This window comes from Eleutherodactylus coqui, chromosome 11 (assembly GCF_035609145.1).
Source record: "Eleutherodactylus coqui strain aEleCoq1 chromosome 11, aEleCoq1.hap1, whole genome shotgun sequence".
In the NCBI taxonomy this organism is placed as follows: Eukaryota; Metazoa; Chordata; class Amphibia; order Anura; family Eleutherodactylidae; genus Eleutherodactylus; species Eleutherodactylus coqui.
In genome coordinates, this window is record NC_089847.1 from 73,114,311 (window position 1) to 73,135,218 (window position 20,908).

A 20,908-nucleotide genomic window follows, 5' to 3' on the forward strand; every position below is an offset into this window, starting at 1 on the left:
ACCGCCGCTGCGTCATGACATGGCCGGCCACGTCATGTGACGCTGTGGGCGTGTCATGTGACGTGGCCTGCGTGTCACATGATGCTGCGGTGTGTGACGCCGAAGCGTCATGCGGGTCGTAGGACGCGGGATCTGCAGGTAAGTATTTGGGGTCTCTGGGGGGCGCCGTCACAGCTGTGTGCAGCCGGCCTAAGTGCCCCTTTTACCTGAACCACTCATTCCCACCTCCAAGACTTCTCCAGGGCAGCACTAGTCTTCTGGAACACGCTACCCAAAACTATCTGAGCAATCCCTGACAACCTCAGGCATGCTCTAAAAACGCACCTTTGGTAGGCATACCATATCCCCTAAACCAAACCCCTCTGTACTCCGCCTAATAACATGCTCCCTGTCCTACTGACTGCAACCACTTAGTTTTGCCCCCGTCCCGCCCTCTCCCAATGCAAATTGTGGTGAGGGGCGGAGAGAGGGTGAAGAGGGGGCAGGAGCTCAGTGCACTGCTCCCAGCCCTTCCAGCATCCTCCCCCTGCAGAGAGGGACACCATATATCGTCCGGACTTGAAAACCCGTCCGACATACGGACGTCTGAATAAGCCCTCAATATGGCTAATTGTAAACACTGCTACATCAACTATAATTAAGTTTTATATTATATTTTTCCACCCTAAAGTCCTTTTATTTTCCGATGGAGTTGCACAGATAACGGGTCACGTTAAAGGTGGCAAAAAATCTGAAATGATTCATCTTCATTGGATTTTTTTTAACATTACAAAAACCTGACTTTATATCCTACCAATCTAATCACTATAGATTCTTATTTATATATTTGGTTAACTTTTCTGAAACTTCTCCTGTGAATGGGAGAGCTAGTAGCATCCATGTACTAGTAAGCAGGAATGCCTATGGTGGGCAGTGGCTCTGGGTGACAACTGAGAGTTATAGTGGCTCTTCTGGGAGGGACCCTGCTGCTGGGGGTATCGGTATGAGTGGCATTTCATGGGTGTCGCCGGCTGGGCACATGCCACAAAAGGATGTATTTCGGTGGGTTAGACGTAGTGCGCTCATTATCAGCTGCTGTTTCCTGCCAGATGCTGAGGAGGAAGTGCAACATTGTAGCACAGCAGGGAGGGGGCTGGGCGCTGAAGAGTGACACCGAGGGGCTGAGTGCTGTCACAAGCTCGGGGCTGAGGTAGGTACAATGCTGCCCGCTGTGCCACTTCTGGGCATACTGAGGCTTGTCTGTAGGCTGCTTTATGTACATGGCTGGCTGGAGGCTGCAGGACAGATGCTAAATGTTTAGCTGCTTCTATTATATCCAGGAGTAGCAGAGCTGAGCTTGTAATTTAACTCTGGGTGGCATCATCTTTGTAAGGTCTTAGGTATTGTCACTTATTACCTGCAGTCCTATGTAAAACCACAGCCAGCACAATGTGATATGACAAAGTTCTACCAGATGACGCTCAGCTCTGCTACATCTCTACATATACATTCTATATTGTGTATCAACATTACAAGTTGTTTTTTTATTTTTTTTATTTCTAAGAACTTTCCAATTTGTCACAATTCTCTCCATGCAGCGATTTCATGGGAATTACTGGTACAGAAAATAGATGAGTTCAGTTGGAAATAGCCATCACCCCAGTATAGGGGGTCAGCGCTCAGCATTGTCATGAATCAGCACCTCTTGTGTTGTGACTTGGAGCTACTGTCTATATTAGAACATATACCATGAGCGCTGTGGGGTCGTGTGTAATGTGGAGGGCAATACAGGCTGATATTTGCAGATTGCTATACGATGGACATTTTACAGTGTTGGCAAGTGTGTGATTGTACCTGCAAATAAGAATGCATTACATAAGGTGTCCTGTGTGGCTATTTGGTAGTTATGATCCCTGTAAGTGCATGTCTTCAGGTCCCCTGGTGTTCCTGAGGGTGCAGTTATTACAAGGAGTTCATTGCATACTTTGATGCCCCATTAGCATCATAACGGTGTAAATGCTTTGTTAGGTCAAGTACTCAGCTGCTTCACTTCACCATACCCTTGCCTGTGGCTTACCACTAGACAACGCTTACTGTATACAGACATGTATATCTTAGAGAGCGAGCTCTAGAAATCATTTTACAATGAGATCCACCTACTTGTGACTGCAGACAGACAGAATTATGACATTTGTAGGTTGTGTACATATTTACAATATTATTTTTAATTGCTCTATTCAAAATAAAAGTAAAGCAACTTGGGCCAAAAGTCTTCATTAAAGCTGCAAGCAGCATGAAATAGCGACAGGTGCTCTGACAACACTGGACTTTGTTTTACTCTGAAATGCTGCAACATTTAACAGAGGATATCCTTTTAATAATTTCTGCACCTCCATTCCTTCTCCCAGCCCAACGCAGGTGAATTGACTTCTCTCCCTATTTGTTTTCTTTAATTCCTTCAGTGAAATTTATATTTCAAAAATATATCAAAGGGGTTGGGGTGGCTTCACATCTGTCGGAACCTCTGCAACAGAACCTCTGTCCAGATCTGGCTTAAAATGCCAGAAGCGGAAACCCTGCTTGCTTCGGAAGGCAGGCGGACCCCAGTATAGTTAACGGGGCCCACCTGATGTTCAGTTCCATCCAGAGATGTAACAGTTTGGCAGTAGGGATTCCCTTTTTCTGCTCCCGAAGTGAAGCATGAAAATGGAACCCTGAGTGCAGATGTGAAACCACCCTTACCTCATCATAGACTTCTTTCACACCTGAGCTAATATTTCTGTTCGATCCCATCCTCAGAGCAGCCAGATCGAACACATGCTAGATCTAAATGGTGCCCATTGAGTATAATGCTGCAGTATTTCATCTGGGATTTTGAGCTGGCTCTGTGCGGGATGCTATGAACATAACTTCCAGTGCAGGTGTGAATACGGCCATAATGATGTCATGGTGTCAGTCAGTTGATACTGGGGAAATATAAGTAATGTAGTGACTACCTGACCTGTGTCAGAGGAAATGTAGTATAATGTTTGGCTGAGTGCAGTGTAGAGGATTCTCAACTGGACTTTCCACCATGAAAGTCATTATTCAGCTTTCATTCTCCTTATTCTAATTCCTTGGAAAACTGACCAAATAGTGACTTATCTATCTAGTAGAAATGACAAGCCACAAACCCAGTTAGGTTTTCCAGTTAAGGCTTTTTACTTTTGTTACTTTTCACGTTGAGAGGAATTTATTAAAGGAAGGTCTTTATTTTGCATTTCTGTGTTACACAATTTACAAAACTGTTTTCTTGATTCTGTCAATGAGAGGGCTTCACTACCAAACCATGCCACAGCACTACAGATGGCATTGGTGTTAGTGTATCTTGACGCCACCGAAGCTAGGGGTTTAACAGGAGGAACGCCCCTGTCTGACTCCCAGCTTTTGATCGGGTCAAAGCTGGAAGGTCCTAGGAGCATGTACATTAATTTTGTTTCCCTGCAGGTTTACCCTGACTGCTGTAACATGATATAATTTTAAGTTTATAATATAAGCCTAACAAGCCCTGCTGAAAATCAGTTGGGGCCGATGCGCGTTGCTGCTGGCAAGTGATCCGCAATATGATAGTGACGGGTGGGGGGGCCGTCCGCTGGTAACGCCGCCGAATGAGGCTGTGCAATCCCTGCTCTACACACCGCTCTTCCTTTCCATTGCACATGGGGCTGCACATTTTGGATTTTACACAAACTTTTGTGCGCTGCTAGGACCTGCTAGTTAACGAGCTGAGCAGCCTATCAGGTAAGGGGGGGTGTCGCCCTCCTGCCTATCTTGTCTCCACCAGGACTTCCTGGTGGCGCCAAGATACACTAATACCGATGGCATTTTGATAATTCCAGACATCCCTAGCAGCTTCTCAGCTGATCAACGGGGGTCCTAAACAGCAGACCCGGCTGATCTGCTATTAGTGACTTAGCCTGAGGTTTAGTCATCAGTAGTTTTGTTTTTTTTCCTTGGAAAACCCTTTTAAGGTGCTCATACACATTTGATAGAAATTGGTTGATTGAAAAACTGTTGACCAATCGCCTAGCTATTTGTTCGTTTTGCAGATAGCCATACACATTTTAGTGCATATTAGCTGCTAAAGTTGTTCAAACTGGTCACACTGAACATGTTCATTGACACCCAGTGACTAAAGAATAATAGTCACTCGCGCTGTGTCAATGAACATTTCTTTCAAGGAATGTTCATGCAAAGAAAGATTTGTCTGACAATCGACCATTTCAGATGCAGCAGACTTCTTTCCAGATGATATGTAATTGGTCAGCTGAAATGGTCATTCATGGTTTCACCCATCAAATAACCATTTTGGTTGAAATTGTCAATTTTTATAAACCTTGGTCTAATATGTCCGGGCACCTTTTCTGTACATGACAGTCACATTTGTGTGACTATCTCCAGTGTCATCTTGCTATAGGTTCTTTTTTCTTAATAGATAATAGAAGTCCATATACTGAATCTTGGTTTATTGAAGTACAGTAATATTTATATGTAGTCTGGCATGAGAAACAAACTTGACACTGGAATAAAGTGCTGGCAGTCTTGGATGAATTCCCCTAATTTCTGAGTAGTCACAGGGATTTTTAAATCTAAGTATGCAGGTTTCTATGCCAGTTCCCATGGCTTAATTTTCATCTCTACACTATAGTTTTATCTGTGAAAGGGTACGTTCCAACTTCAGTAGTGGAGCAGCAGACTGCACACAAACTAGAATCCTGACTTTTGATACTCTTTCCAGCACAGTGATGCATACATATGTCTTGGGTAGAAGGTTGCAAAGTTATAGTTGATAAGGTTGAAAAAGACAGGTTCATCTAGTCCATCCTATAATCATCATTTTGATCCAGAGAAAGAAAAACACCTATACGGCAAATACCAATTGACCCACAGTAGGTGAAAGTTATCCCGACTCCAAATGCAGCAAGGAAAATAAATCCCTAGTCAAAGTCCCAACCTTAAGCAATCTACTACCCATAATTTGTGATATATTTTCAAGAAAGGAATCCGGGCCATTCTTGAACTCATTCAGTGAATCCACCATCACAACGTGTTGTGGCAGAGAACTCTATAGTCTTCTAGTCTGATGATTGTGAAACCTTCTTTCTTCTAGACCTAGAAGATTCCCCATTATCATGGTTCTTTGCCTAAAGGTCCTTTTACCTAGGCTGATGATCAGGCCAAACATTCCTCTGAATTCTTGTTTGCCTGACAATCAGGCTGTGTACAACGCGCATCTAACAAATTTACATTGTAGTGTGAACAGGAAGATGTACAGTCGACCCATAGGGGTGAATGATCGTAATTACAATCGTTGGTCCCCATTAGCAGATTCTAGAAAATGAAGACTGCTGATTGATGTGCATGTTGATTGGCGTTTGTTACATCAGGCTCAGAAATGTTGAAGGACTCTAGTGTAAAAAGATAATTACAGCAGAAAAATCTCTATTGTCCATTCATATACAGATGGGACAAATCTTTACCTTGATTGTAATAGCATGGTGCAGAAAGTTCTTAACCCATTAAAAAGGTATTGCTATTGAGAGAGAACCAAAAAAAAAACCTCAGCTTCTGGCGTCCCGCATACTAAAATGCTCGAGTCCCCCATTGTAGTCAATGGGGTTTGTTACTCGATTAGAGCTCTTGAATTTTATGAAAAGCTTGACTCGAATAACGAGGACCTGAGCATTTGGGTGCTCGCTCATCTCTAGTCTTCTTCCTTTGCACCTGTGCTAGCTCAGCAATGTCCTTATACAGGTGCCCCAAATTGTACACAATATTCCATGTGTTCCCTGACTAGTGATTTGGATTGAGGCAAATGTTTGTCCATGTCATGTGTGTTTATTTGCCTTTGAGCAGTGTTGGACAACTGCTGCATCTTGAGTTTAATTTGCCCACGAATATCCCAAGTTTTTTTAGGTGGTAGTCTAAGGCCCCTCTCACACAGACTTTTTTGTAGTGTTTAGCGCTGCCTTTTCAGTCTTCAACGCTGCGCTTTGCCAGCGATGCATGTTCTATCTTTGGCTGTTTTCAGCCCTTCATCGCCCATTGAAATGAATGGGCAGCGGTTTCAGTGCTGCTTAAAACGTGGCGCAACTTGGTACCACGTTTTTGGCAGCACTAAACACAAGTGTTAGCTACACTACCTTAAAAAAACAATCAATACTCACCTAACTGCCGCTGCCTGGGGCCTCAACGCTGTTCTCTGGATCTGCTGGCAGGCTTACTGGCACCTGTCATTGCTGATAGAGCATCTTTTGCTAGTGACAGGGTTTGAAAATCCCGCCTCCAGCAAGAGATTGCTCTGATTGGCGGAACTAGGGAGCTCAGCTAATCACAGCCAGCGCTGGATGCACCAATCATAGCCATTCAAGAAACGCGAGGGTCACTGGCCAGCTTAGGGTCGGATTTCGCTGCAAGATCTCGAAGCCGGAAGCCAACCCAGCCATGTGAATGTGGGCTTATATAGCTCCAACATATTCTACAGCGCTTACAAAATGGGAGAACCGATACAAAAACCATGGTTACATGTTTTTTAATGGAAACAGTAGGGGTGAGGGTCCTGCTCCAACGAGCTTACATACTACAGATAATGAGATACAGAAGGTAAGGGGGCTCGAGATGTGCACAGTGTGGGGAGGGGGAGAGTGTGGGATGCTATACACATGGACAAGGGTTGGACTTAAGCCGTGTGGTGGCTCAATCAGTATGACTGCAGGGGCCGGTTGATTGCAGCTAGCAGGGATTTCAGTCGGTAGAACAGGGAGCATGTTATCAGGCGGAGTTCCAAGGGGTTTGGTTTAGGAGATATGGTATGCCTTCCTGAAGAGGTGCATTTTTAGAGCAAGCCTGAAGTTTTGTGTGTGTCAGGGATGGCCTGGATAGTTTTGGGTAGCATGTTCCAGAGAACTGGTGCTGCTCTGGAGAAATCTTGGAGGCGGGAATGAGAGGTTTGAATTAAAGGGGCACTTGGTCTGATTTCATTAGCAGAGCAGAGGGCACCGGCTGGGTGGTGGATGGAGATGAGGGAGGCAATGTAGGGTGGCGCAGTGCTGTGGAGCGCTTCGTGGATGAAGGTAGTGAGTTTTAATTGTACTCTATATTTGACGGGCAGTCAGTGCAGTGACTAGCACAGGGCAGAGGTGTCCAAGTAGCGGCTGGACAGGAAGATGAGCCTGGCTGCAGCATTCAGGATGGACCTCGTGACTTCAATTGCTGTTGCTGGACGTCAGCTGGTGACCAGTGTGGCATGGACTGCACAGGCCAGGAGGCGTGACAAAGGTGAGTATATGTTTTATTATTTTAGCGCACTTCCCCAATTAGATTTAAAAAATATTTATCCAACCTGCATTGGCCCTATAACCCGACCACCCTCCTAGAATTTCTCCCAGTGGGTTCACTGGCCAACCTGCCTCTGTGCACTGTTTCATAACTGCTGCTGCTCCTCAGTTCCTGCTGCTTGAAGTTTTCATCCACTTGTTAAGAAAAGCAAGCTAAAAATATCAGACTCTGCTTCCTTTTCTCCTCCCCTTCCCACAAGTCAGATTGATTCAGGAGGAGAGTAGAGGGGAACTTCAGCTGGGACATATAAGGCGGCACTGTCGGACAATGACCAACCTGTTTCCTAGGAGTGTTATTTGTTTACAGGTGGGCAGGTGCCATTGTAGTGGTGAAGGCGTGCCCCTTTAATTTCGATCAGGCAGCTTGGGTTCCCCAGGCATTGTGTTCTAGTGATGGCTGTACCACTGCAAAAGTGGCTTGAGTGGGTCTCTCAGTCTGCTTGGTTTTGCTGGATGCTGACACTGACCCAGGGTGAAGGTCTAATATGTTTAAGGGTTTGTGGCCTATGACTAGTTGAGTTGTATATACAAACTGCTGTAAACTGAGCTGTTATCTGCAGAGAAATCCAGAGCCATATTATGGCAGCCTGCAGACGGCCTAGTCTGATCCCATGCAAGAGAATGGCATGGCGGATGACTGGTTGGCTCCACTTCCTCCCTCTGACCTGAATGCTGTAGGGGAGGAGACATCGGGATAAGTCATCTAGTTATACAGGAAGCTGCTACACGGTGCGTGGCTATATAAGGAGTCCAGAGTACCTAGGGGGCCATGACTCTGGTCACCCATCCCCTTAATTCCATGGGTAGTGTTGAATTCTTACATATCCCGTGGTATGTGTCCCAGTTTGTGTATAACTGTACAAGCTGTGGAGTCATTTCTGTAAGCTTGAATAGGGAGTCTGTACAGGCAGTGGCAGCTCAACCCTTGAGTAAATCAGAATGGTTACATTTTGCAATTTAGAATAATTTCCTGTCTATTCTCGGTAGCACACATGTAGCAATGTCTCGTCTTGTTCCCAAGTTCCTTTTAACAGTTTAAAACCAAATGTCAGAACCATTTCATAAATCGGCAAAATAGAATTTTTATTGAAATTTCTATCTATTACTTTCATTTAACCAACCCAGTTGGTCAAGTAAGTGAAATGTTTCCTTTATTCTGTGGGCTTTATATATGATCCTGCAGCTGAACAAATGTACACAAATATGAAGGACAAACTGTCTCTCAGTATAATGTAGTACATAAGGAGTTTTCTTTGCAGTTATAAATTTTCCCCAGACTTTCGGAATAAAAAAGTCTGATTAAAAAACTAAAAGGGTTTTTTTCATTAAAAAAAATAATTGTATACTCGTCTATTCCTCCACAGGCAGTCCTCTTACGACATCTTTCTCCCTAATCTTCTGCAGTGCCTTGGGTCACCTCACCTCCAGCCAGGCGAATTGGGTATTAATGTATCTTGACGCCACCGGAACCTAGGGGTTTGACAGGATGAACACCCCTCTCACCCCCAGCTCCTAATAGGGTGAAGAGACAAAGGTCCTAGGAGCTAACATGAGTAGCTGTAAATACTGCCATGTTTGGCCAATAACAAGGCAGCATTGACATTTTATAGTGTAAGGCAAATAAATTGACTCTCACCAGAAGCCAGGACGGGCCGCCAAAAGCCATCCACAGGCTGCATCCCTCAGTGTGACTGCTGCAGCCATCTGCCCTTGGATCTGAAGCCTCGGTTCCAGCCTCTGCTCTGAGCTAGGTGCTGGGCGCTGGCTCAGTGATTTGTGACCGCCGGTCCTCTGCTGCCGTTGCATGTCCAGCCTCTGTCCCACCCGCCACTTCAGTGTTGCTTGTCTGCTGCTCCTCCGCTCCATCTGGAGACTCCGTTATGGGTGCTGGGTGTGTTCTGTCACGTTGGTTGTGACCGGCACCGCAGTGCTGCGTGACCAGCGCTCCCCCGCTCAGAGCTCCCAAAGCAGCGGCACTCCTCAGTACAGCACTTCAGCGGTGAAGGGTAAAGGACAGCGCTTGTCGCTGACCGCGGCTAAAAATGCTTCACGGAGCTTAGCAGTCCCTGCTGCCGAGGCCGCAGTGCGGATCTTCGCAGACTGGGATTCGTCCTTGTGTGGTGCAAGCAGGGAAGCCCCTTGCAGATGCGGCCACCACTGTATGCCTTTGGACAAAGTGCTTTGTGCCCTTCCAGGACCTGCCGCCCCCCATCGGCTCTGCAGCTGATCAAGTACAGGGGGCGTCACCCCCCCGCCTCCCCGTCAATCTTGACTCCTCCTGGATTTCGTGGTGGTGTCAAGATACACTAATATCGCCGAATTGTTATGGAGCTGGCATTCCTCGTGTTCCTTCTGGCAGGTCAGTGAAGGTCACGTTCCTGTGATGTAGATTTTGCTGGCTTGGAAAGAGGGCTGATCTGTTGCAGAGACAGCATGCATGAGCAGTCTCTGCAATAGCTCAGCACTCCCTGTGCTGGACTGTGAACTGTGACGTAATGGACATTGCCAGGCAGGAAGGAGACTGCCTGTGAATGTACATAACCTCACAGGAAACAGAGGAATCAGCTTGCTGGAGGTTAGATGACCCTCTGGATTACAGGAGAATGTAGGTGAGGTGAAGATTTGGTAAGTAGACTGACGTGGGATAAGTACAGAATTTTTTTAATGACAGAACCCCTATAACTCTTGTCAATAGGTTTATTGGTACTCCTAGAGGTCCGGATTTAATTTTCTTTGCTCTTTCTAATTCTAGGGAAAAAAAAATTTCTTGGAACGAGTAACTGGTTAATTGCATCTTTGACTTTTGGCTAAGATGAAATGTGGTATCTATTTTTATTACTGTCTTTGATAGGGGTCATTAGTATTAGGCAGATACATTATGAATAGATTGGTTTATCAATGCCGTTAGGTAAGGTAGTTTGAAGTGCCTCTTGGATGAAGACCTAGTGGATACATGAAAATGAGCGCGTACTCTTGCACATGCACACAGACTTTTCAGCACCTACTTCCATCTGAGACTGGGCTATTAGCTAGGCTCTAACACAAGCAATATTTAGAAAACTTGTGATTTGTCTCAGCTCTTTTGTACTTTCCTTTGTTTACTTTTAGACACTTTTTTGTGGGTTGGGGGGATTTTATAGGATGCAGTGCCTGGATGGGCATTTTTCTTGGATGAGTTGTCTTGAGAATCCTCACCTCCTTGTGAGCTTGCCTTCTGGGGAGCCATATGTAGACTTTATCAGCCCTGTGGGGGATGCTTGAGCAGCAGCCTAAACGGACACCATTACTGTTTAGTGCTGGAGGGGTTCAAAGAAGGGCAGCTAAACTAATACATGGAATGACGGGACTGGAATACCCAGAGAGGCTATCGAAATTAGGATTATTTACTCTAGAAAAAAAATGGTGATCAAATAACTATGTATAAATTCATGAGGGGACAATGCAAGGATCTCGCCCATGATCTGTTTATACCCAGGACTGCGACGGTAACGAGAGGGCATCCGCTGCGTCTAGAGCAAAGCAGGTTTCATCACCAACACAGAAAAGGGTTCTTTACTGTAAGAGCAGTTAGACTGTGTAACTCTCTGCCTGAGGATGTGGTGATGGCAAAATCCTTAGAGGAGTTTAAAAGGGGACTTGATGTCTTTCTGAAGCGGAAGGATATTACAGGATATAAATCTTAGGTTAATTGTTAATCCGGGTATACAGGCAGGTAGGAACTATTAGGGGTTGATCCAGGGATTAGTTTGATTGCCATTAGGGAGTCGGGAAGGTATTTTTACCCCCAAAAGGGCTAATTGGCTCCTGCCTCTTGGGGTTTTTTGCCTTCCTCTGGATCAACAACACAGAAGGATAACAGGGTGGACTAGATGGACATTGTCTTCATTCGGCCTTACATACTATGTTACTATGTTTACTATGACTCAAATGGCTCATCCTAATATTTGGCAAATGGTTACCGCTTGTCAATAAATTGGGTAGAGTATTGTGGCTCAGAGGGTCAGGGAATAAGTCAGGACCCCTTCTCTTGGATAAAGCTTGCAACAGACCACATAGTGCCTGAACAGTGTACGATGACAGCGCGTTTAGAAACGATTATCGCTCAAAAGATGGCTTTTGAACACTAATCGTCTAAATGGGCCTTTAGTCTTTAAAAACAATAGAACCGGTTTTTAGGAAGGCTTTAGGTTTTCTCATATCTACTTTTGCCAAAATTTGGCTTTGTTCACACAACATTGCAAAACCGTGAGTACAAATGTTTACTGGAAAATATTTAGGTCAGTGTTGCACGATCGTATGCACATTTACGAATGCATTTGCGCTGTGTATTTGTGCAATGGCCATTGTGTATTGGCGCGCGCATCTGTGTGTTTTACTGTACTTTGTGTGCAAATTGTGCGCATTTGTGCACACAAACGCAAATGAGCAATTTTTGTTTGTGTGCTGATAAGCAGGAAAATTGAGTATGCTGCGTTTTTTTTTTTATTTGGTGAGAACAAAATGTGTGTGAAAAATATGCTTCTCTGAACAAACCCATTTAAATAAATGAATTTTATCTGCATTGCGCGTGCAAACTTTGCTAATAAGTTCATATGTGGCATATGCCAAAGTGACACATGTTTGTTGGGTTTTTTCTCCAGATACCTTTTTTCATTATTTTTTATAACTGAAGTCAACAACAGATCCAAATTGTGAATATAGTCACATACAGATCTAAAATTGGCATTTACCCCCCTCCACACATAACTGGATCTGTTAAAGAATGATCTCATATCTGTGGGACAAAGGTTCAGAGTAGATTCCACCAAGATTGACTATCAACACACCTCTAATGTCTTTTCATACTTGTACTGCATCTGTTCTGGCAGTATAGCTTAGGCTGCCTGCAAACGGCTGGGTCGGATCCCGCTGCGACCCAACCCGAACCCCTGCAGGGACCAGAGCAGCACTCACCTGCTCCTGCGGCTCCGGCTCTGTGATGTGCCAGCTGCCGCCCAGCCGACGCATGCGCAGAGTCCAGCCAGCAGCCGGGGAGTAAAATTTCTGTGCAGGCCTCTGCGAGACCCGCACAGAAATAGAGCATGCCGCGATTTGCTTTCATCTGCATAGGATTGAATTTTCTAACTCAATCCTATGGCAGCTTCCACAGACGGAAATCCTGCGGAAAATCCCGCCGCGGAATTTCCGCCCATGTGCAGGGGGCCTTAAGCTGGCCATATAGTTCAGATTTAATTCATTTGAACCTACAAGATTGGTCTGTGACCTTAACCCCTTCCCGCTCTATGACGTACCGGTACGTCATTGAGCGGCGGGGTATGTATGAAGAGAGGTTGCTTGGCAACCTCTCTTCATACAGTGCGGGCGTCAGCTGTTTATAACAGCTGACACCCACGGGCAGTAGCCGCAATCGGCCGATCATGGCTATTAACCATTTAAATGCTGCTGTCAATTCTGACAGCGGCATTTAAATCCCCTGAACGATGTTCGGGGGTCCTGCACGGCCCCCGCGCGGTGAGATCGGGGGAGCCGTGCAGGTGTCATGGCAGCCGGGGGCCTAATGAAAGGCCCCAGGGCTGCCTTACTAGACTGCCTATTAAGCCATCCCCATGGGGTGGCTTGATAGACTGCCTGTTAAACTGCAGTATGACGTAATGCTATAGCATTACGTCATACTGCAGGAGCGATCAAAGCATCGCATGTTAAAGTCCCCCAGGGGGACTTCAAAGTAAAGTTTAAAAAAAATCAACAGTTTTTTTAATTGTAAAAAAAAAAGTTACAAAAGTTTAAATCACCCCCCTTTTGCCACATCTATTATTAAAAAATCTAAATCATAAAATAAAAACATGTATTTGGTATCGCCGCATCCGTAAAAGTTCGATCTATCAAAGTAGCGCATTATTTTTCCCGCACGGTGAATGTTGTCCAAAAAAAAAAAAACCCCACCAGAAATGCACTTTTTGAGTTACCCTGTCTCCCAGAAAAAAAACACAATAAAAATCTATCAAAAAGTCGTATGTATTCCTAATTGATACTATCGGAAACTACAGGACATCCCACAAAAAATGAGCCCTTGCTCATTAAAAAAAAAAAACAGTATAGTAAGAAAAAAAACCTATACAAGTTTGGTATTGTAGTAATCGTACCGACCCATAGAATTAAGTTATCATGTCGCTTTTGTGCGCTGTAGAAACAAGAGGCACTAAAAGATGGCGAAATGTCGTTTTTTTCATTTTACTCCACTTAGAATTTTTTTAAAGTTTTTATCAGTACATTATATGCTACTTTAAATAGCACCATTGAAAAATACAACTCGTCCTGCAAAAAACAAGCCCTCATACATTAACATCGATGGATAAGTAAAGGAGTTACGATTTTTTTGAAGGGGGGAGGAAAAAATGGAAAAAGAAAAAGGGGCTGCGTCATTAAGGGGTTAAAGTGGTTTTTCCACTAGACTTTTATCCCCTATCAACAGGACAGAGAATGAATGATCCCTGGGGGCCTGACCACTGGCACACCTAGCAATCCTAGAATGGGTACCGAGTGCATCAAGTGAATGGAGCAGCAGTGGATAAAGTGACCAGATTTTCCCAGTGTCAAAGCGGGACAAAGGGATGTGGTTATTCGGCGGGGCTTATCACAATGTATGATTCTACTGCCATTCTATAAAGTACATGTCTATGTAAAAAAAGATGGGGAGCAAATTCCGCAACATTTCTGCGTCCAAAAAAGTCAAAATATGTACCATTGGTGTGGATTTGAACTGGAAATGCTATGCAGCGCCTCCCCCCTCACCTTCTCCCAAGGCCAACCCCTGTCAGTGACCCCTATATCTATCCCAGTAGTAATTCACCCCCCCCCCCCACAGTAGTCCCAGTAGTAATAGAACCCCTCTGAAACCCATATACTTACCTTCTCTTGGTCTTTAAAGCACCACTGCTCTTTTTCTTGGTGCTGCTGCGAGCAGAAGTGTGTGCACCCACTGCAGCACTTCCTCTCCTCCCCCCTCCTCCCCTCTCCCCCCCCCTTCCTCCCGTGGAAGCAAGGTCAGGGGAGGAAGATCCCCGATGCACACACTACCGTCAGTGTGTGTATCCGGCAGCGGCGCCACAGAGCGCTTACCAGCCGGAGAGTCACAGCACCCTGGCTGGTAATCACCCTTATGGTCACCAGACATCCCAAAAGTGGGATAGAAGTCCCGAAAGCAGAACAAATGGCTGTCCCACTTGAGACCCGTGGGACACGGGTTCCCAAAGCGGGACTCTCCTGCCTAAATTGGAATATCTGGCGACCTTACAGTGGAGCATACACATGTCTACTCCATTCACTTGGGGCATTTGGGTGTGCCAGACCCTGGATTGCTGGGGGTCCTTCCAGTCAGACTGACAGACACTTATCCCCAATTGTCTTTAATAGTAACACCCCTTTAATAGGTATGGGGCCCTCCTGATTGCCTCCAGATGTTGTATGTTTCTGTTGGAAATAAGCCATTCTGAGTGGGCTCTGCCACAGGCTTATTGCTCTCTGCGCATTGAAATAAATATACATGCTCCACCCAAGATTATCATGCAAATTTAGTGGGGAGAAAATATTAGTCCTTCTGACAGCTGTCTCATATGTATGATTGCTATATGCCACCAGTATTCTAAGTCTGCCTGTCTAGGCATTGTGAAATCCCACGGCGAAGATGCTGCTGTCAGACGGATGTCTGCGCTGAGCCTATCTGACAGGCTCCCTGCGGATAATCGCCACAATTCGCAGCATGCTGCGAATTGCCGGCCGCGATCAGAGAATCCAATGATACTCCACTCGTGGACAGAGGGGCTGCGCTTTCCATAGCAGCACTATGGAAAGCGTTCACTGCGTTCCTTGCAGCCGGATTATCACCGCAGGGAATGCAGTGAAAATTCGCCCATGGAGCCCTAAGACTCTGCAAAGAGGAAAAGTTGGGTGGCAGTTTTTTCTTCTAAATTGTGGATTTGGTAGAATGCCTTTCTCAATGTACCTCTTTAAAAGGCAGTGTGGGTATCCATGTTTCCCCAGTCGTCTCCACGACAGCACCAATTGAGATTGCCTCCTCCTGATAGGACAGGAACATACTGAGAGGTTAAAAGCTCCCCCCCTTCCCCACTTTCCTCAGTGTCTTCCTGTCCTGCCAGGAGGCAGGATCTCTGAGGGGCTGGTGGAGAAGCCAGCCAGAATCTACTCACGGGCGGATCGGAAGGCAGTGGGTCAGCCTGTCCTCCCTTCAAAGCCAGACGACTCCCGGGACGCCACATGGGGTGGTAACCCCCGGGCCAGGTTCCTCCCGGGGCGGCCCATGGGGGGTACAAAGCGGGAGCCTCAGTCCCCCTCCTCCTTGCAGAGTTACAGCGCGGCGCTCCAGGAAGCCCTTTGACGGCAGGGGGGCAGGGCGTCACATCACGTGTCCAGCGCGATGACGTCATCGCGCTCGCATCAGGAGGCGCACGGAGGGGGCGGGGCTTAGCGCGTGGCGTGCGGGACGAGACTGCCAGCTACGTACCAGAGGCCTCTATGCAAGGCGTGCGTAGCTTGGCTAGTCAAAGAGGAATCGGGGGGGGATTCATGGAGGACGTTAGGAAGCTGGTGAAGGAGGAGGTTCGATCAGCCCTAACGTTGCAGATAGCGCCGCCAGCTAAGCGCTAGAAAAAGGCGTATGTTCCCGACAAGCCTTTCCGACTCCGAGAGTTCAATCGGGTCGGAGCAAGAGGAACCGGCGGCCGAGGAGTCCTCAGATGAGGACTACAAAAAGTACCTATTTCATCAGGACGACTTAACGGAACTAATTAAGTCGATCAGGGCTACACTAAAAATAGAAGAGACCAGAGAACCACGCACCCTGCAAGATGAGATATTCGGGGGACTGGGAGAGAGGCGTAGGCATACCTTCCCTGTCCACAAAAATATCACTAGAATCATCCAAAAAGAGTGGAAGAAACCCGACGCAGGTTCCTTCTCCGTTAGAGGGGTAAAAAGAAGGTACCCATTCGAGGAGGAAGTTTGCGCAAGCTGGGAGGAGGTACCCAAGGTAGATGTCCCAGTGGCCAAAGTAGCTAGGAGGACGACCCTGCCCTTCGAGGACGCCACACAATTAAAAGATCCCATGGATCGGAAAGCTGAAGGCCTCCTGAAAAAATCATGGGAGGCAGCGGCAAACATACTTAGGCCAGGGATCGCAGCCACCTGCGTGGCGCAGAACACTGGGGGTATGGCTAGAACAGCTGGAGCTACATTTAACCAATAAGACGCCAAGGGAACAGATCCTAAACTCTCTCCCTATCCTGCGGATGGCAACAAATTTCCTAGCAGATGCCGTGGCCGAAACAGTCAAGCTCTCAGCGAAAGCTACAGCCCGGTGTAACTCAGCCAGAAGGGTGTTATGGCTGAAGTCTTGGTCAGGTGACCTAGCCTCTAAAAACAAACTATGCGCCCTCCCGTTCTACGGTCAGTTTCTGTTCGGACCGGACTTGGACAAGAGAAGTCGGCAGACAGAAAGAGGGGATTCCCGGAAGAAAAACCACAGAGGGAAGACCTTCTTCCGGGCTCCAGTGCAACAGCCCGAGACCTACCGAGGCAAAGGCAAGACAGGATGCTGGAGTTACCCCAAGGGGGGGCAGAGGAAGGAATATCCTCTTTAACCCTCACCAGGGGGAGCCAAAGCAGAGACCCTGACGCCATCCCCATGGGGGCAAGGCTGGGGAGCTTTGTGGATCAATGGGCCGCGATTTGCGAAGGCACATGGATCCCAAAGATCTTACAGCAGGGATACCGGATAGAACTGGTGTGCCTCCCCAGAAGGAAATTCGTTACCACGGGAGGCTCAGGGCAACAGTTACACCTACTAAGGCAAAGCGTTCGGGAGCTGCAACAACTAAATGCAATATTCCCCGTACCGTGAAACGAGGAGACCCAGGGCCATTATTCCAGGCTCTTCCTAGTAAGAAAACCCTGCAGGAAACAGCAGATAGTGAATCTGAAGCCTCTGAACGCCTGCGTCAAATACAGGAAATTCAAAATGGAGTCCATCTCCTCAGCAATAAAGCTGATTCCCAAAGGGGCCTACATGGCCTCAATCGATCTAAAGGACGCTTATTTCCACGTACCAATCCACGAGTGGTCCCAGAAATACCTAAGGTTCGCAGTGGATATGGGCAAAGGAATAGAGCACCATCAATTCAGATGCCTGCCTTTCGGGATCTCCTCAGCTCCCAGGATTTTCACCAAAATTATGGCAGAGGTAGCTGCCTACCTGAGGAAGAAGTCGGTCCTAATACCCTACCTGGACGATATTTTGATAATAGCAGAGTCCAGAGAACTCCTAACGAAACACCTGGAGATAGTGCTAGAACTTCTCCAGTCCCTAGGATGGATCATAAACTGGAAAAAATCCAGTTTAGACCCCGACAGGGAAAAAATGTTTCTTGGCATAACACTCAACTCAGAATCGCAATGCTCCTGCCTGCCTGAGGAAAAAAAACAAAAAATCCGAGGGCTGGTCAAAACCTTCCTACGGAGACTATCATGCACAATTCGGGAAGCCATGTCTCTCCTGGGAAGCCTGACGTCATGCATTCCAGGAGTAGCATGGGCCCAGGCTCACACCAGAGCTCTGCAAGCCTCAGTGCTATCCACGTGGGACAAGAATGTACATCCCAAACAGTGAAAACATCCCTGCATTGCTGGACATCCCCAGCGAACCTGCAGAGAGGGGTCCACTGGCTACAGAACCCAGCCATGCACATCACAACGGACGCAAGTGCCTTGGGATGGGGAGCGCATGTGGGGAACCAGTTCCTTCAGGGCCCATGGCCACAAAGAATAGGAACAATCCTCAAATTACAGGGAACTACAGGCCGTATGGCGGGTCCTACAGCAGTTAGCAAACTCGCTACAGAACCAGCATATAAAGATACTGTCGGACAATACCACCGCGGTTGCCCATATATTCGGCACCAAGGGGGCACAAGGTCTCCCGCCCTGCAAAACCTTGCGCAGAAAATTTTCCACTGGGCAGAGGGCCGGATCCTTTTGATCACGGCAACACACTTGAAGGGGACGCTAAACCAAAAAGCGGACTTTCTCAGCAGGAGGCAAATAGACCCAGGAGAATGGTCTCTCTCCCAGGAAGCATTCAGAATCCTGACCAACCGGTGGGGGACCCCACAATTGGACCTGTTCGCAACCAGGGAGAAGGCCAAAGTAAGCAACTTCTTCTCCCTCCGGCCAGGAGATCGTCCTACAGCAATAGACGCCCTAGGCCAGGACTGGGGAGAGGGGCTGGCGTATGCCTTTCCTCCGATACCGCTGATCCCCAGAGTCTTACAACATTTCAGAACCCAGGTATGCACGCTAATCCTGGTGACCCCCTTCAGGCCCAAGAGAAGTTGGTTCGGTCTTCTGACAACGTTGAGCGTCCAGGACCCAGTCACCTTTCCTACCTGGACAGATCTGCTATCACAGGGGCCACTGAACCACCCGGGCATAGACCAGCTCCACTTAACAGCATGGCTCTTGAGGAGGAATCCTCACTAAGAGGGAAGGGATTCTCAGAGAGAGTAGTCGATTAACGTTAATGTCCAGCAGGAAAAAGACGACCCACCTTATCTACCAGAAGGTTTGAGAAGGTTTTCCTCATGGACACAGGGTAGGGATTCCCGGGATTCTATCCCGGATATTCCTTTGATCTTAGAGTTCTTGCAGGAGGGTCTAGAGATGGGCCTTTCTCCAAGTACCCTGAAGGTCCAGGTCGCAGCCCTTAGCGCCATATGTGACACAAAGTTTGCGGACAACAGATGGGTGAGCAGGTTCCTGACAGCAGCAGCTAGACTACGACCTAGGCCCATAAACCTTTTTCCAGATTGGAACCTTAATTGGGCCCTAAGGGCCATGACAGCGGAACCATTCGAGCCGATCGAAGCACTACCGATAAAGATGCTTACGATCAAGACCATTTTCCTAGTAGCCATCACCTCTGCAAGGCGGGTAAGCGAGCTGCAGGCCTTGTCCATTCGCCACCCCTTCCTGAAAATTTCGGACACCAAATTAGTATTTAAAATGGACCCTGTTTTCATGCCGAAAGTAGTATCCCATTTTCATAGGTCCCAAGACATAATAATTCCCTCATTCTTTAGTAAGCCTAAAAACGAGGAAGAAAAAACCCTAAGCTGCCTGGACGTTAGGAGAGCAGTCCTAGGCTACATAGATGCGACAAGCCACTGGAGACGGGGCGACAACCTGTTCGTCCAGTTCAGTGGCCCAAACAAAGGGAGCAAAGCAGCAAAAAGCTCCATAGCCAGGTGAATCCGCCTGGCCATTATAGAGTCCTATAGGGCACTCGGGAAGGAAATCCCCTTAGCTCCTAAAGCCCATTCAACAAGGGCAGTAGCATCCTCATGGGCCGAACATAGCTCAGCTTCGGTCGAGCAGATATGCAAAGCCGCAGTCTGGAAGAAGCCCCACACGTTCATTAAACACTATAGGGTAAAAGTGCAGCAGGACGAGGACATGGCCTTCGGTTGCAAAGTCCTCTCGGCTGCAATCCCACCCTAGGAAAACTTTAGTTGGTACATCTCAATTGGTGCTGTCGTGGAGACGACTGGGGAAAAAATAGATTATACCTACCCGATAATCGGGTTTCCAGGAGTCTCCATGACAGCACCTGTACCTTCCCCCCCCTAAGAACTTAGGAAAGAAATTATAGAATATAATTTTCCACAAAAAAAAAACCCAGTTAGGGAAGAAATTTAAGTTGCGCTCCTACCCCGGCAATTCGTTAGAATCCACTGAGGAAAGGAAGGGGGGGGGGGGGGGCTTTTAACCTCTCAGTATGTTCCTGTCCTATAAGGAGGAGGCAATCTCAATTGGTGCTGTCGTGGAGACTCCTGGAAACCCGATTATCGGGTAGGTATAATCTATTTTTCGTATGTCGTTAGGACATAGTGTAATCAGTTCAGAGGTTGAACTAGATTCCTATTCTTTACTTTTTGCTTGGGAGCTGGTAGTCTTCTGAATGTAGTTGTCAGTTAACATCCGTATATAGAAATGACAAGTGCTATAAATTGGGTGTACCTGTTGGTCGATGTTATAACACCTTTTATTACAGTCAGCTACTCACTTGTTTATACAAGCTAATATTTGACTGGTAGATTATCATTGATTATACACTATATCTTATTTGTCATATGAGCTGCAGACTTTCGGCTTCCAAAACAGGAAGCGATAAATTCAGATTATGCAGTTCACATGAATCGGCTAACACAGCAATTCAGCAATGTGTGAATTCTTCATAAAAATGTTAACTTTTTCTTTCTGCAACATAAGACTGGACATCAACAATATGAAAGGCTGCACACTTCATTTAAAGCAACCCCCTGGTCCTGGAGAAACATAGATGTCCGCGTGACTTCTCTGACCACCTGATGCACACTATTACTATACATGACTAGTCTAAACACTACATGCTGATCTGACTGGTCAGCACGGCTCTATGGGCAGCACTGGTCAATCCAAAGCAGGTGTAGTATCTTGTACACTGG

At 46.8% G+C, this 20,908-nt stretch overlaps 1 protein-coding gene across 2 annotated transcripts in view; it reads left to right on the forward strand.

Annotated features, from left to right (window-relative positions):
* The first annotated feature begins 1,052 nt into the window (after window positions 1–1,052).
* The window catches only part of RASGRP2 (RAS guanyl releasing protein 2), a 195,291-nt gene continuing 175,435 nt past the window's right edge, over window positions 1,053–20,908 (forward strand). For both annotated transcript variants that reach the window (XM_066582605.1, XM_066582607.1), the window contains exon 1: window positions 1,053–1,189. The gene's annotated coding sequence lies outside the window, so the exon portion shown is untranslated. The remainder of the gene's footprint in view (window positions 1,190–20,908) is intronic.